The sequence below is a fragment of the Schistocerca nitens genome, chromosome 1 (genome assembly GCF_023898315.1).
Source record: "Schistocerca nitens isolate TAMUIC-IGC-003100 chromosome 1, iqSchNite1.1, whole genome shotgun sequence".
Taxonomy (NCBI): domain Eukaryota; kingdom Metazoa; phylum Arthropoda; class Insecta; order Orthoptera; family Acrididae; genus Schistocerca; species Schistocerca nitens.
The window spans coordinates 1,004,369,690-1,004,387,379 of record NC_064614.1 but is presented as its reverse complement, the minus strand read 5'-3'; the positions used below and the strand labels follow the sequence as shown (position 1 = coordinate 1,004,387,379).

At 43.2% G+C, this 17,690-nt stretch overlaps 1 protein-coding gene across 1 annotated transcript in view; it reads left to right on the top strand.

The window, feature by feature from the left end:
• LOC126237916 (serine proteinase stubble) overlaps positions 1–17,690 on the top strand; it is a 771,897-nt gene that overhangs the window by 587,666 nt on the left and 166,541 nt on the right. The gene's annotated exons all lie outside the window — the stretch shown is intronic.

Below are 17,690 nucleotides of genomic sequence, written 5' to 3'. Positions count from 1 at the left end.
CAATATGTAGTAATATTATGTATTGGAATGGCAACATTGTGTGATAAACCTGTCCACTTACTTTTTTCCCAGTTAGCCTTTTTAAAATTATATCGAAGGTGATTGTGTTCCTTTCGCATAATCCTTCGTTGTAAGCCAGCGCCGGCCGGTGTGGCCGTGCGGTTATAGGCGCTTCAGTCTGGAACCGTGTGACCGCTACGGTCGCAGGTTCGAATCCTGCCTGGGGCATGAATGTGTGTGATGTCCTTAGGTTAGTTAGGTTTAAGTAGTTCTAAGTTCTAGGGGACTGATGACCTCAGATGTTAAGTCCCATAGTGCTCAGAGCCATTTTTTTGTAAACCAGTATCCACAAAACCTGTCACAATCGCATTGTGGGCGCTTCCAGTAGCATGCCGAAAGACTCTCCAAGACTTGATTTTGTTAGCTGCTGACTCATTTGCCAACGTGATGTCAATGTTGGTTGCGGCACCAGCACTGTTTTTATAAGTGTCCGGACAGCCTGCCCAGTTCGGCAAGGAATACAGTTAAGGAATACAGGAACTTATCGCCACCTATTCTCAAGAAATGTATCTGCACGGAATGTAGCTCCTGGTCCGCTCGATAAACCGTTAATTACAAGCAGATGATGAATAGGAGTTTAATGAACAGCCAGACGCAGCGCAAGGAGCAGGCTTTGCGGTCCAAATTCTTAATGAGTCATGATTAAGCGTTACCCGCCAGCTCCTGATTGTAGGGCGTTGCAAGAAAGTCAATATAAGTGTTAGAGTAGTAATTACTTAAGTTTCTATCGGTATTTCTCATCTCAAGCCGGAACCAGTCAGTTCAAAACTGTAACGACTTCGTTAGAAGTTGGCAGGACTTCAGTGACTACAAAAGTTGTGAAGAAGTCTTACTCTAGTGCTTTGTAGAATTTGTTCCGGCTTCTGCAGATGCAGAACGCAGCAACTGTCGAATCTTACAACACATAAACCATTTAACTTTATTAAGATGTGGTCATTCAGTAAAATACACTGATTACAGTAGGTGATATACGACAATCACGACAAAGCACTTACTAAATTATGGTTTTGTGATGAACATATCACTCCTATTCACTTTGTATCAATACTACCTTCGCTAGCTTTTAGGAGTAAATGTCTTAACACTGTTCCACTACAGATCCCTAAGAAGTAATGATTATGATAAAATTATAAGATCTATGTTTTCGTTATACTTTACGTACCGAAAGGCAAAAAACTTATGTGTGGTTCATGCTGTAATAACAGACCTTATGCTGCTTCTCTTCTCTGGGTCCAGCGAGCTTTCGAACGGAAGAGATTAGTGTTCAACGTCCCGTTGACAACGAGGTCCTTAGAGAGACGGAGCACAAGTCCGGATAGGGAAGGATGGGGAGGCAAATCTGCCGTGCCCTTTCAAAGGAACCATCCCTGCATTTGCCTGAAGTAATTTAGGAAATCACGGAAAACTTAAATCAGGATGACCGGACGCGGATTCGAACCGTCGTCCTCCCGAATGCGAGTCCAGTCTGCTAACCACTGCGCCACCTCGCTCGGTTCTCTCGCACGTTTATCGATGAGAGCGAAACAGGGCGAGTGCGGTACTGATTGGCACTCCTGTCGACGAAAAAGTCGGTGGCAGTTCAGCAATGGAAAGAGAGGGTCTCGTGATAGTTATACTAGTCTATAACTCAAACGTTATAAGAAACGAAGATAAACATTACTAAATATTTCCGGCAGGTACTGCCCGGCAGCTTGCAGATGCATATTAAAAACCATCCTGTGCCACCATCAGCTTCTGTGAAAACTTGTATTATTGCTACCAGTTTCGATTTTCACAGATCATCATCAGGCACAGTAAGTTTTTCAGTCGTATTATCTCAACGGATACATGCATGACGTTCAGTCCCACTCTACATGCCAAAAACGCAAACTGAACACCAGAACGCAATACATAAAATTTAAGCACTGTACCACGACGATGCGTCGTTAAGGCATCTAGCATGGATGTTGTCCAAAAATGTGTGAAATCTTATGGGACTTAACTGCTAAGGTCATCAGTCCCTAAGCTTACACACTACTTAACCAAAATTATCCTAAGGACAAACACACACACATGCCCGAGGGAGGACTCGAACCTCCGTCGGGATCAGCCGCTCAGTCCATGACTGCAGCGCCTTAAACCGCTCGGCTAATCCCGCGTGGCCAAACACTTCCATTTCCAGTGGTTGGATCCACAGTACTTCTGAATTGCATCGACGTGGTATATTCTGAGCATTGTTTTGTACAGAAAGTTCTGATGTTCGATCTGTGTTTTATACGTTACATAGAGAGGGACTGTATTCAATGTATGAATCCCCACAGGTACTATGGTTGTACCTAATTATTCTGTGTGACAAACCACACTGGTAACAATAAAAAACATGTTTCATAGCAGCTGATGGCGGTACAACATTATTTTCGATCAGAAATCCTAATGAAATAAAAATATAAATCGAGCAACGATGCACAAATACAAGAGCAAGGTGCACCATGATGTATATAGAGACGGCTGACTATTAGTCCTCAGGTAGTCAAACGGAAACTGAGAACAAGGCTCTTGAAACAAACTCCCCGACGATCCTGTAACGGTATTTCCGAAGACAATCGAACCCGATTCGTAGACTATTTGCATAAACATTGCACTTCTATACAGCTAAGCAAAACATAGCCATCTGCAGTAGTAACGATATTTAGAAATACATAACGCATTTGTAAGCCTTTTATAACTACTCAGTTTTCAAAACGACCACTTTCTGATTCACAAGATAAAACTTTTATAGATCATTACTTTCGTTTTCTATGTTACAAGTACAGTCAGATACACATGAATTTTCATTCCTTCTCGCATTTCAATACGCATATAAAAAGATCTGTAGTGTTACTAATTCTATCCACCGCATTATCTTGGTTATTTTAAAGTACACAATGAAAGCTGATCCAGCGGTTACTGCAGTATATCTCTTTGAAACTTTCCATTTAAATAAAGAACGTCGTTATCTTAGTTCTAAACCACGGAAGGAAAGGGATAAACTCGTTCTGTCAATAACTTCAGTAAAAGCAGGCTACACCTGCGTCAACTCTCGACATGTTTAAATTTTGAAGTTTTTAACAATCCTTTCTTTCAAAAATATGTGTGTGAAATCTTATGGGACTTAACTGGTAAGGTCATCAGTGCCTAAGCTTACACACTACTTAACCTAAATTATCCTAATGACAAACACACACACCCATCCCCGAGGGAGGAGTCGAACCTCCGCCGGGACCAGCCGCACAGTCCATGACCGCAGCGCCTCAGACCGCTCGGCTGATCCCGCGCGACAATCCTTTCTTTCCCTCAAATAGAACTGAAGTACAAAATTCAATTTGTTCGAAAGTAAGTGGGTTTCGTATGCTAATTAGCGAATTCGTGTAGCGACAATGCAGTTGCTCGTCTGTTTATGTTCAGTAAATGAAAATTCCCAGTCCGTTAAAATGGACGGAAAATGGTCAACCACAATGAAGCCATCAGGTGTAGCCCAAGAAAGCATTATCGGATCCGCTAATGCTACCAAACTACACAAATGATATGTCTAATGTTAGCAGCTCTCACATACTGCTTGTTAACAATGACATTCTCCACAGGAAGGTATTATCGCTCGATTATTTTAGGGGCAGAACGACGGTTGCAATTTAACGGAGTTTTAGAAGACTTGCGATAAAACAAGGTAGAATAGACGGACAATACCTGTAAGATAAAAAAAAAGACGCGCCATGAAGGAATTATGCGAACGGGACGAAAATTGATGGATGTGATGCACAAGTACAAACAAACTAATGATTACAATTTTCGAAAAATTGGATGCTTTATTCAAGAAAACAACTTCACATATTGAGCAAATCAGTAATGCGTTGGTTCACCTCTACCCATATGCAAGCGCCGGCCAGGGTGACCGAGCGTTTCTAGGCGCTTCAGTCTGGAAACGAGCGACCGCTACGGTCGCAGGGTCGAATCCTGCCTCGGGCATGGATGTGTGTGATGTCCTTAGGTTAGTTAAATTTAAGTAGTTCTAAGTTCTAGGGGACTGATGACCTCAGATGTTAAGTTACATAGTGCTCAGAGCCAATTTCAACCATATGCAAACAGTTATTCGGCTTGGCACTGATTGATAGAATTGTTGCATGCCAAATGCCAAATTCTGTCGAATTGGCACATCAGATCGTCCAACTGCCGAAATGGCTGAAGGCCCTGCCCATTATGCTTCAAATGCTCTTAATTTCAGAGCGACCCGGCGCTCTTGCTGGCCAACATGAGGTTTGGCAAGTATGAACACAAGCAGTAAAAACTCTCGCCGTATGCGCCTGACATTATCTTGCCGAAATATAAGCCCAAGATGGCATGCCTTGAAGGGAGGCAGAAGGGTCGTAGAATATCGCCGACGTACCGCTGTGTTAACGGTAAAACGGAAAGGTGCGTACGGCATCGTGGGCCGGGATCCCACATTCGGGGAAGTTTGGCCCTTGAGGGCAAGTACTTATTGCATTCGACGCTACATTGGGCGACTTGCGTGTCGCAGATGGGGACGAAATGATGATCAGGACATCACAACACCCAGACCCTGAGCCGAGAAAATCTCCTGCCCCAGACGGGAATAGAACCCGGGCCCCTTGGCGGGGGCGGACTGTGTTAAACGGTACTACAGATTACAACCAAAGGGGTCCTGCTATGAAAAGAAATGGCGCCCCAGACCGTCACTCCTGGATGTCGGGCCGTATGCTGGTGACAGTCAGGTCGGCTTCTCCAGGCGAATCTTCGGCACGGAATCTCATTAAGTCTGCCAAAGTTGTTTTGAGTGATGAGCCCCGCTTCGAACTGTGACCCGATCACCAGTGAAGACGTGTCTGCAGACACCCTGGATGGTGGTGGGATACCAACCTGGCTGTCGCCCGTCATACGGCCCGAAAACCAGTTATGATGGGGTGCCATTTCCTACCATAGCCTTTGGTTGTCGTCCGCGGCAACCTTACAGCACAGCAACTGATGGCAACTGAAAATCCTCTAAGATTTAGGTAATAGCAAATGTATTTGAAGAAGCACAACCTCGTCAATTACATATCTCGTCAGGATTATTTGTTCATCTGCACTGGACTCAGCAACACTTGAATCATCGTTGTTATTCCTTTTTGGACTCTGTAATCCTTGGACATATAGAGTGCAGGAGTGGTGTGTGTTCTATTTTGTGCGCGTATCTTTCTGTTTCATTTCCACAGTCAGAGCCGAAATCAGTCGTTTCACCAATTTCTTGCGGTTGAAAACATTTTATGATCTTTGAAAGGAGTGTGTTACATGGATAAAATAAGCTCAGAAGTTACGTCTGAATGACTTGTATCCTATAAAGCTCAAAGAGACCGCGAAACTCGGTAGAAGTAGAAAACTGAAGAAATTTGGAGACACCATATTAGATTTTGTTGTGTTTTGTTGCTATAACTTGCACGTTTTGACAGTATGCCGTTTCAGTGCAGTGGCGCATTGAAGATTTATCAAAGACGCATCAGTCTTGGTACGATTTGCCATAATTAAATGTAGTTAGTGAAACATCAGCAGTAAAAGTCTTCTGGATATCCTAAGAAGAAAGATACTCTTGTTGAAATTTATATGTGGTTACTGTGGTGTAGTGGCTCGTTTCGTATTATCGAGAAATAGAGGTGAGAGTGTCACGGATATGATACGCGAGTTGGGGTGGCAATCACAAAGGCGTTTTTCGTTGCGGTGATATCTTTTCACGAAGTTTCAATCTCCATCGTTCTGCTCTGAACGTGAAAATATTTTGTTGGCACTATCCACTTAGGAAGAAATTATCAGTGCAGTAAAGTACGAGAAGTCAGAGCTTACACAGTAAGCTTTACGTGCTCCCGCGAGCGGTTCAAGAGTGGAATGGTATAGAAATGAATGAAAGTGGTTCGATGAACCCTTTTCCTGCAATTTAACTGCGAATTTCAGAGTAGCCATGTAGATGTAGATGTTCACAATCTGCTGTATTATAATTTTGTTTTCGTCTTCAAGTTTGTAACAAGTTTCGAGCTTTCTTATTAATGTAATAGAAGTTTGTTCTGAAGGTTAATATCCTATGTTACTTACATATAAACCGGTCTATTTCAGTAGTGAGTTTATTCGATTTTGTAACTGTAGTCTGATTAAAAAACAAAAGACTGAATTACTTCAATAAGAATAACGTTTATATTTTCGCTTGTCATAAATATTTAGCTGTTTTTTTTTTTTTTTTTTTGTCACGATTTCCGAGTGTCTACTCACCCACGGGAGAAGCTAGTGTAACCCGCAGGTTACTGAATCGACTGTTATCGACTTCTTTGGTCACATCCAATAAAATTGATGTACCAAAAAAAAAAAAAATCGTTAGCCAAGTGCAGGTAGGACTCGCGCAATGAAGGCTCCGTACAAACTTAAAAATGCAATAAGTAGTTCATGCAATCTGGGAATCGAGAATCTCAACGATTTTTGCCTGTTATCCACATCGATACTGATAAGGTATTGGTCCCCGGAATTCCAAGACCTTATCAAAACCTCTACAGTAGTTCCTGAGACTACGCCGGACAGACGAAGGGACTTCAGATTATTTATGTAGAAAGAGAAGATTTAATAAACCATTTTTATTTACTTACTAAAACATAACTACAACTTACGTTTTATGTTTGCGTGCAGCAATGTTTGTCTATTACGCTTTTGAAGGGAGACGAATGCAATGTATGTTCAAATAACAAAAAGATATATTTATAAGATATAATTATTACAATTTAACCAGTTTCAGATTTTTTTGCTTTGCTTGTACTGTTAAATCTTGCTTCTTGCCGAATTTCATGATTCTATGTCAACGGGAAGTACACTACAGGTTTTGATGAGTGAGTATGCGAGTGCCAAAATATGTTACATTAATGACTGCACCTTTCGATTTCCTTAGCTTAGAAGCTTAACACCAAAGAATTTAGTATGTGACATAAATTTTAACTCGATACGCCAACCTATTCTAGATAAGAAGTGTCTTAACACACGGATAGCAAACACACAGACGGATAAAGAATGACAAAAAACTTTTTTATTATATAATTACAAATTAACAATTTTCGGATGTTTTTTCCTTTACTTGTACTGTGAAACCATCCTTATTCTAGGTCAACGGGATGCACTCTATAGCTTTTGATGAATGAGTTTTCGCATATCAAAATATGTGACACAGTTGGCCATATCTTTTGATGAGGCATATCTTAGGATGTGACATAAGTTTGAACTTGATACGTCTACCAGTTCCAGAGAAAGGGTTCTTAGCAGTCTGACAGACAGAGAGACAGACAGACAACAAAGCGATCGTATAAAGCTTGGAACTCTAATAAGAAAGTGTGACAAACATAGACGCTCAGGCGACGTTATTTTTGAAACACTGGACTGGACAACATTTCCAATGTCTCCATCACATAGTTCTCGGAGAGACCACGGGTATAAGACAAAAGATATTAGGTAGAGCGTAGAGATATACAGATTATTTTTCCTTTGCTCACGATTTCAATAGATCAGAGAGCCCAAGGACCATCTGCCGTGCTCTTTAAATGCTTTGTGAATTGTTTATACAGGGTGTTAGGTGTATAAGTACAAATGTTGTGGTCATTACTACGTTAATTTGTACCCACTTCAGGGTATTATTTGTTTTTTCTCTGCCTCTTAATGGTCTGCCCGCAAACACCTCACATAATTTACTGCCTGATGTCTACTGCACGGCCGTAGCTCTACCACTACCTGGACAATGCTTGTCAGTATAGACTAACCGTTTTGCGTCCATGTGACCACACTTCAACACCAGTCCTATCACCCAGTGGAAAACAAGCATTTATGGCTTGCTCTTGTCACTAGAATCCACTATGTATTATTATCACATTTTCTTTTATTTTTCTTTCCATGTTCAGAATGTATGTGTGTTGTGTATGTGCGTGTGTTGGTGTATTTGCATCAGTGTATCTAACGTTAATAACAGTTAAGAAGAAATTATTATTGGACAGTAACGCAAAGGAACTTGAGAAAGAGAGAGAGAGAGGGGGGGGGGGAGGGAGGGAGAGGAGCTGAATTAGGATGTTAGAATGTCAGGTGAAAATACATTTCACCCTCAATCTGGTGTAATGAATTTTAGTCGTTTTGTTTGATGGAGAAGATAGAGTTGCTGGCAGTGCACAATTGTAAATTATAAACTTTGAGGTAGCTCTCAGACCTTATTCTCCTCGAAAGCAACACACAAGTAACACAACGCAGCATACACCCACACAGCATCTCCGTTACACGATTATTCGTGGAAGGCCGAGCATACACGTCAGAAATGGGCGGCGCCATTGCAACTAGAATATTACTAAAGACTAATACGATGCTTATTCACAGTTCCCACCCACCATTCATTTCCGAGTACCGTGTGTGATTCTCAGTGTATTTTCATTGAATTTCCTGCAAGACCAGTAACTGCTATCGTATTACGCAGAAATACATCAGCTTATTCGAAATATATTTTTTTCTGTGCTTGATAGCCAGTAAAACCAGCGCTCGGTTTCCGAATGAGGAGAACAGCATAAGACAAACATAGGCTGGATGAAACTCTCCTCTGTCACTTATTCAGACTAAATCCTTTGGCTCATCCAAGTTGTTTAAAATCTGTATTTGTTACGCACTGCAATGTTAGTTTGTTGACAGGCAACTAGCCACAGTAAGATATTTACCTTCCGAAAGTGGAGCCTCGGAACATCCCGTTAATAGGAAAAATATTATTCTAATGACAAATGCTATAACAACTAACAAAACATTCCTGGATTCGTTATCACAGAAATTATGTTTAAATCGTGTTCTGATTCTAATGCAGTCCCCTTGTTGTTTCTCTAAGATTTTTTGGCTATTGGTAGTGAACGTGCAGTACTTTGCTCTGTTTTGGGTGTTAGGCGTTGGGGTGAGAGGGTATGGAAAGAACTGCTGGGCTTTCAGAGAACGCCAATCTTAGTCTGTAGTTGTTCAATAATGTAGAATGAGAAGTCTAAGTCTTTGCACGCTGAACTATAAATGTTAAGTTTACCGCTGACGAGAGAGACAGCGAAAACCAGTCGATAATGTTAGAAGCAAGGAAACTCAATAAAATTTCAAAGTAGAATATTAAAGGTCATAACAATATTTAAGAGAGCTCCTCAACTGTAATCAACCTAAAGATCTATTCAAATTTCAGCCTCATGACACGGTAGATTTGGATTGTCCGCGACCTGTACTGAAGGAAATTAAGAATCAGATAATGAAGCTGAAGTCCAGTAAAAGATGGAATCCAGACAGAAGTCATTCAAGCTGGAGGGGAGAGACTCCACAAGAAAATTCAGCATCTAGTCAAGAGCACCAGGATTTTAGAGGATATCGTACGTAAAGGCAGGGTTGAAACAGTGAGATGGAGTATCACCGATATTATTCAAACTGGCGATCGAAAAGGTAATGAGAGAAGCATTCCATAACAACTTCGAGGGGATCAAGGAAGAGAAGGAGGAAATGATACATCTCCCACTTGCCGACGTTGTAGGCCTGTTGTCCAGATACAAAGGAGAACAGATGCACATGAACGAAAGCGTAAATGCGGCAGCGACTGGAATCAGGGACCCAGTATCTCGCAATGAGCTGGACTCATTCAAGAGGACCACTCCAACTACTTGTAGTTGGAATCCGATTATACCAAAGGATCCACATTCTTAAATATCTGAGGATAATCTTTACAGAGGACGCACCGTCTGCGACAGAAATCACAGCGAGGATCCAAGCCGTCAACCGATTATACTTCAGACTCAGTCTGCTTTTAAATCGCGCAGTCTTTCAAGGAATTTGAAACTGCAGTTGTACAAAACACCGATACAATCCATAGATCTGTATGGTTGCGAAACTTAAATAACGTTCTCGTTTTCGAGGGAAGAGTCTTAAGCAAGATCTATGCTCCGGTACAAAATGAGATCGCTGGAGAACGGGGGATCCGGCGTAATTGTGAGCTCGATGATATCTACAATAGACCAAACATTGCACGCCTGATGAGAAGCAAGCAGCTCATATGGGCAGAACATGTCTCACCGATCTATAAACACCGCCGGCCTTTGAGATTCACAGATGTTGAAGAAGACCACTAGGAAGAGCAAAGCGAAATTGTTGTTGTTGTTGTTGTTGTTGTGGTGGTCTTCAGTCCTGAGGCTGGTTTGATGCAGCACTCCATGCTACTCTATCCTGTGCAAGCTGCTTCATCTCCCAGTACCTACTGCAACCTGCATCCTTCTGATTCTGCTTAGTGTATTCATCTCTTGCTCTCCCTCTACGACTTTTACCCTCCACGCTGCCCTCCAATGCTAAATTTGTGAACCCTTGATGCCTCAAAACATGTCCTACCAACCGATCCCTTCTTCTAGTCAAGTTGTGCCACAAACTTTTCTTCTCCCCAATCCTATTCAATACCTCCTCATTAGTTACGTGATCTACCCACCTTATCTTCAGCATTCTTCTGTAGCACCACATTTCGAAAGCTTCTATTCGATTCTTGTCCAAACTGGTTATCGTCCATGTTCCACTTCCATACATGGCTACACTCCATACAAATACTTTCAGAAACGACTTCCTGATACCTAAATCTATACTCGACGTTAACAAATTTCTCTTCTTCAGAAACGCTTTCCTTGCCATTGCCAGTCTACCTTTTATATCCTCTCTACTTCGACCATCATCATTTTTTTGTGGTCGCCAAATAGCAAAACTCCTTTACTACTTTAAGTGTCTCATTTCCTATTCTAATTCCCTCAGCATCACCCGAAATTAGGGTGATGGAATAGATGAGAACTTGTTGTAGATCGGCAGAGATCATGATTGGTGACAGAACGCACAAAATAGAATCCGGTGGAAGGGGAGTCTTCTAGCTGTGGGTGTGTGTTGCTTAAAGTAAATAAGTAAGGATATCAATTCGAACTTAGGCTCGTGATGGAACTGTTCCAGATCTTTGAGAAATAACGGAGGAGAACCTTAATTGGTTTTCTAATTCAGACCGCAAGCGAGGCAAGAACCTATATGGAAATGGTAGGGCAGATGGGAACATGCTACCTCCATGAGAAGGGAAAACGCTGCCGAGCGTTGATAACCTCAGCTATGGGGACATACCATATTAATGCAAGAGAATCATTACGGTGGCGCCGCACCTGAAAGACTCGCGTTCAGCGTCAGGCTTGAAGGCGGCTACGGGCCGGAATTTGCCTCTCAGATTACCGCCCTCCACCGCTGGCTGCCTAGGCGCAAACTCGCTGTGATGTATACGCTGCGCTCAAAGTGGCCAGCCACGCCCTCATGTCGCGACTCAACGCGCCGCAGCGCTCCCGCTGCCGCCCTTATCGCGAGCCTATCGCAGGACCGGTCGCTGCGGCCCAGACCTGGCAAAGCCAAGTCCGGCTGCCCGCACTGGTCCTCAAGTCCTACCTACAAGCAAAAGTTCAGAGTCTCACATTATAGGTTGACACTGTATATAGCTGAATTCGCACGCTGCTGGTAATAATTTTATTTAGTCTCCACTGCCACGGTAACGAAGAAAAAAACACTAAACTTTTATGGAGGTATGATATTTTGAATCATCTCCTTTTTACTCTCTTTCAAATTCTGAAGGTGGCAGGGGCAAAATACAGGGAGCGAAAGGCTATTTACAATTTGTACAGAAACCAGATGGCAGTTATAAGGGTCGAGGGACATGAAAGGGAAGCAGTGGTTGGGAAGGGAGTGAGACAGGGTTTTAGCCTCTCCCCGATGTTATTCAATCTGTATATTGAGCAAGCAATAAAGGAAACAAAAACAAATTCGGAGTAGGTATTAAAATCCCTGGAGAAGAAATAAAAACTTTGAGGTTCGCCGATGACATTGTAATTCTATCAGAGACAGCAAAGGACTTGGAAAAGCAGTTGAACGGAATGGACAGTGTCTTGAAAGGAGGATATAAGATGAACATCAACAAAAGCAAAACGAGGATAATGGAATGTAGTCGAATTAAATCGGGTGATGCTGAGGGAATTAGATTAGGAAATGAGACACTTAAAGTAGTAAAGGAGTTTTGCTATTTGGGGAGCAAAATAACTGATGATGGTCGAAGTAGAGAGGATATAAAATGTAGACTGGCAATGGCAAGGAAAGCGTTTCTGAAGAACAGAAATATGTTAACATCGAGTATAGATTTAAGTGTCAGGAAGTCGTTTCTGAAAGTATTTGTATGGAGCGTAGCCATGTATAGAAGTGAAACATGGACGATGAATAGTTTGGACAAGAAGAGAATAGAAGCTTTCGAAATGTGGTGCTACAGAAGAATGGTGAAGATTAGATGGGTAGATCACATAACTAATGAGGAGATATTGAATAGAATTGGGGAGAAGAGGAGTTTGTGGCACAACTTGACTAGAAGAAGGGATCGGTTGGCAGGACATGTTCTGAGGCATCAAGGGATCACCAATTTAGTATTCGAGGGCAGCGTGGAGGGTAAAAATCGTAGAGGGAGACCAAGAGGTGAATACACTAAGCAGATTCAGAAGGATGTAGGCTGCAGTACGCACTGGGAGATGAAGCAGCTTGCACTGGATAGAGTAGCATGGAGAGCTACATCAAACCAGTCTCAGGACTGAAGACCAGAACAATAACAACTCCTTTTTAGCGCCTGCTTCCCTGGTTTGTTGGCTCTGAGCACTATGGGACTTGACATCTATGGTCATCAGTCCCCTAGAACTTAGAACTACTTAAACCTAACTAACCTAAGGACATCACACAACACCCAGCCATCACGAGGCAGGGAAAATCCCTGACCCCGCCGGGAATCGAACCCGGGAACCCGGGCGCGGGAAGCGAGAACGCTACCGCACGACCACGAGATGCGGGCCCCTGGTTTGTGGCCTCGGGGAGAACAGAATGTTTTCTTCCCCCTCCTAACGCCGCCCCCTAACAAAAAGGCTGCCATAAATTCTAATAAACACACCGGACAAAAAATTAGTTACCCCAAGGGTTCATCACGCTAATACCGTCTAACACCGCCTGAAGCCTCGAAATGCCATCAGTTCTTCGAACAAGAGAGCCTGTACCTTTCGCCAGAGACGCCACACCAACCTGACCCTCTAAAGCTATCATATGGCGAGGGTGTTGACGTAACTTGTACCTGCTGTTACAGATAGTCCCACAAGTTCTGTATGTGATTAAGATCGGATGGTTCAACGGGCCATTCGAGGTACGATAGCCTGTCTGAGTGTTTGTCAAACCGGTTGCAGCAATGTCATTACGGGTGTTGTCATCTTCGAAAACTGAAGTGTCCACAGCATAGGCCTACCGACCTTAGAGATGTAGAAGAAAGGGTAACACTTGATCACCGAGAATGTTACAATATCTGAATACGTGGAACCGAATCGTGATAGGAAAATCACCCCGAAACATCACACCATCACCTCTGGCTTGAAATGCTGGTTGAACGCCTCACTCTGCCGTCGCCTCTTTTAAGGGAGTAACTAATATTTTGTCCGGTCAGCTTATTAAATACTGATCAGCCAAAACATCACGACCACCTGCTTAATAGCTTATTTATCCGTATTTGTAACGAAATACATCACTGATTCTGCATATCGAAGATCCGACAATTTGTTGATAGGTCTGCGGAGGTCATGCAATTCGCGTAAATAACGGGCCGCTGATTTGCATTCGGGTGATGGCGCACCTTAGCGACCCACATGGGTCCCATAGGATTTACGTCAAGCGAATTTGGTCATTGAGACATTAGCCTGAGTTTACTGTAATGCCCGTCAAAGTACTGTAACACGGTTCTGCACCGAGACGCGGACAATTATACTGCTGAAAGATGACGTCACCATCACAGAAGACATAGTGCGTGAAGGGGTGGAGGTGGTTCGCAGCTGTCAGCGTGTCTTCGATTACTGCCACAGGTCCGATACAAGTGCAGGAGAAGTGTCCCATAGCATAATAGTGCCCTCACCAGTCTGCGTCTGTGGCGCGCTGCACGTTTCGTGCCGCCGTTCACCTAGGCGACGGCTTTTCTGTAGACGACCATCGACCTAGTGTACTCGTATCTAAAATATGAGTCACCTGAAGAACCGATAGGTTTCCATTGATCGACGGTCGAATCCCGATGGTCCAGTGCCCGGAGCAATCGTAATTGACGATGTCGATGGGTCAACATGTGAACACGTAGGGGTAGTCTGCTACTGAGTTCCGTATGCAACAATGTACGATGAACGGTGTGCTGAGAAACAGTTCTGCGTGCACCAGCTACTCTTTCGCCAGAGATGCCACCATCTGTCCTCTTTCACAGACCAGACAAGCCTCCGAACACCACGTTTTGTAAAGAGTCGTGGACGTTCTGCCATTTACCGTTTAGTGGTAGTTTCACTGTCGTTCTACCTCTTTCCCTAGATGCTCACGGCAGTAGCACGTGAACATTCGACCAGTTTCGCAGTTTTCGACTTACCCATTCGCAGTCGATGCGTAATAATAATCCGTCCCTAGTCAAAGGAATTTTCCTCATTTGCAGCCCATATCTTCGCTAGGGTGATCTCCGTCTGTGTCTGCTCGGTTTACATACTTTTGCTATCGCGTTACGTGCTCGCAACGCCACCATGCGGCATACAACGTCGCGATGGCCAGTGATCATAAAGTTTCCATTCATCAGTGTATTCTTTAAATGGATAACAAAAATTTTAAAGAACATGCCGGAGTATATTTTGGCTATCGAAGATGGCCCCTTCGGGACTGCTACTTGCGCAACGTGGAACACTGCGCTTGCGCTGTACAGTTTCTGTATTGTTTGGAGCAGTGAACACGCGCAGCTTTATATGTTGCTGTCAGTAAGTGGCCTTTTGTCCGGTACCTGGCTCCAAATCTCTTCACAACGTTCTTTCTAATACTTTTCCAAATGGGCCTGCGTACACTGACAGTAGAAATTCCTGTCGGGTTTGGAACATTGCCATTGAAAACGTGTGATAATGGTCTCCGATTCGTTTGGGTTAAGGTTATTGTATGGCCATTGTTCTCAGCCGTGGCTGTGAGTAATACGCTTCTTATACATAAGTTGGACAGTCTCCTTTGATAAACCACAGCTACATCTACGGTTTGGTTACGGGCACTCCAAACCCAGCAGCTCCTTCCTGCCATTCTGACACGCCTCTATGTCGAACCACCTTACAGCGCTTATCCGACGCCACATACACACTACCTCACTCCCGTGACTTAACTCCGCAGTGGAGGGCCGCATGACTGTCTGTGGCTAGTTCTGTCTGTAGCTAGTTCTGCACCACCTATAGCGCTTCAAAACGTCTTGTGTCCTCTTTCAAGAGGCTAACTAATACTTTATCTGGTTAGCTTTTTATATTGTTTAAGTGGATAATACAATATTTTAAGGCACCAGAAAACTCAGACTCTCGTCTGGCGTCGACGGACACCCAGTGGATCGGCGAGTGAGAGGGCCTCAGTTGACTCTCCATCGCTGCTACGGCTGTGCCCCTAAGTAGACGCCACCGTAGTGTGGCAAGTGAACGACGATGGCCTCATGATGGTAGACATTTCGATGCCACATGCAAGCTGGACGGCCAGCATTTATACGCGACAGGGTGGGCTTGCAACAACGCCGTCAAAGCGTCTAGAGTTTCAGTAATACAGTTGGTCTCTGACCAACCGGTTGTGCCACCTATCGAGAAGGGCGTGGTGACGAAATGCTGCTCTAGCATTGCCATTATGGCAGCAATACTTGCACAGCCCGCGCTGCTGCAGCTACGTTCCAGTTTGAGCTTGTGCACCACAGTTACACTACTGATGCACTAATCTCAAATCCTGAATGACACAACGATTTTCTCAGACTTCTTTCCAAGACCAACTTTCTTAAGTTCGACTAAAATCGATACTCTACCTGCCAGAGTTCGAGGAACATGACGGAACATAATTTGGCGATCAGAGATGGCCGCCGGCCGTGGTGGCCAAGCGGTTCTAGGCGCTTCAGTCCGGAACCGCGCTGCTGCTACGGTCGCAGGTTCGAATCCTGCCTTGGGCGTGGATGTGTGTGATGTCCTTAGGTTAGTTAGGTTTAAGTAGTTCTAAGTTCTAGGGGACTGATGACCTCAGATGTTAAGTCCCATAGTGCTCAGAGCCATTTGAACCATTTAGAGATAGCCTCTTCGGAATTGCTTCCTGCGCAAAGCGGAACACTGGGCTTGCGCTGTACACGAATCAACTCCGTATATCCTATGCTTGCATGGATTTTGCGAGGCCGTGGAGTCCACATCATATTCTTTCACGCAGTACCTGATGAAGGCGGATACATTAGCCATTGAAATATTGTACATACAAATGAATTCTTAAGTTCGGCCGTATATCAGAGAATATACTGTCTAATTACATTACCTTTTTCACTCGCGACCTGTCTAGGAGACACTTAGAAGTAAATAATTTCATTAAGAGAGACCATACTGAGAAAGTAGACATAAAAATCGTTAACGTTTGTTTTGTCGGAACTAGTATTATAAGCATTCTGAATACAGAGGTCGTCACAGAATATCTGGCGTTCATCACTTCGACCCCTTTCTTACTAAAAGCCGCTGCCAGACCTGTTCTGCTTGATTGTTTTCTGTAGTTTTGTTTGTCTTCGTTTGTGTTAACGGGTTTTACTTCATCATCACTAAAAAATCATCTAGTCTGTCTGCTTGCTTTATTCATTTATGCGGCAGAAGAGATGAGTAACGGAGCCTTCAATATCTTTCTTAACATGTTGACAGTCACCTTCAGCCTTCCTTCTTCTGACAAGTAACTATTAAGCGGTTTGAATTTCAAAAGAAACAGACGAAAGTATTACAGATTGTGTAGGAACTGAATAAACGTAGACTAGAATTCAGATTTTTTAAAGCGTTTACATATCGCTATGCACCCAAATGGCTGCTTCGAGGATCTGTGTTAGCATAAACAGGGGTCATTTGGAAGCGGAATCACCGCGCATTTGCGTCACTTCAGCGAAGTGTATTGGTAGCCAACGCTACTGCTACGCTAAATGACATAACTCTATCTTTTAAGCCATCTTACATTATCAATCCAGTAACTGTATCGAATACTAAGCATTCACAGTGCAGATGATAACGATTTCAATTTTTCTCTTCATTCTTTTCCTCTCCTTCACAAGTTCTACGACTCGATCTTTTGGGAGAAGCTAGTTTCTTTTTCTACGGTAGATTTTTATTTTTAATTTAGAAATGTAAAACAAACTGTGTGTGTTCTAAGTATTTATGTTTCTCATTAACCGGTTTTCGACTTATAATGCCATCATCAGACATCGACCATCGTCTAGAGCGACAGTACATCGTGAAAAAATTTGCCAGTAGTATTCATTCGATGGCAGAGCGTCAACGATTATCAATTCTGTCCGCTAAAGCGACTTCATTTACACTCTCAGCCCCATAACAACTTTAACAGCTATCAACGGTTTCAACAGTTACATCATTCTGAGATATCACGTGCTTACATTCGTCTCTTCTAACCCACGATCTGCCTGCATGTCGTCTTCTTTAACTTTCGGCAATCTGAAAATACAGCTACTGATCAACTTCTCTTGACCGACATCT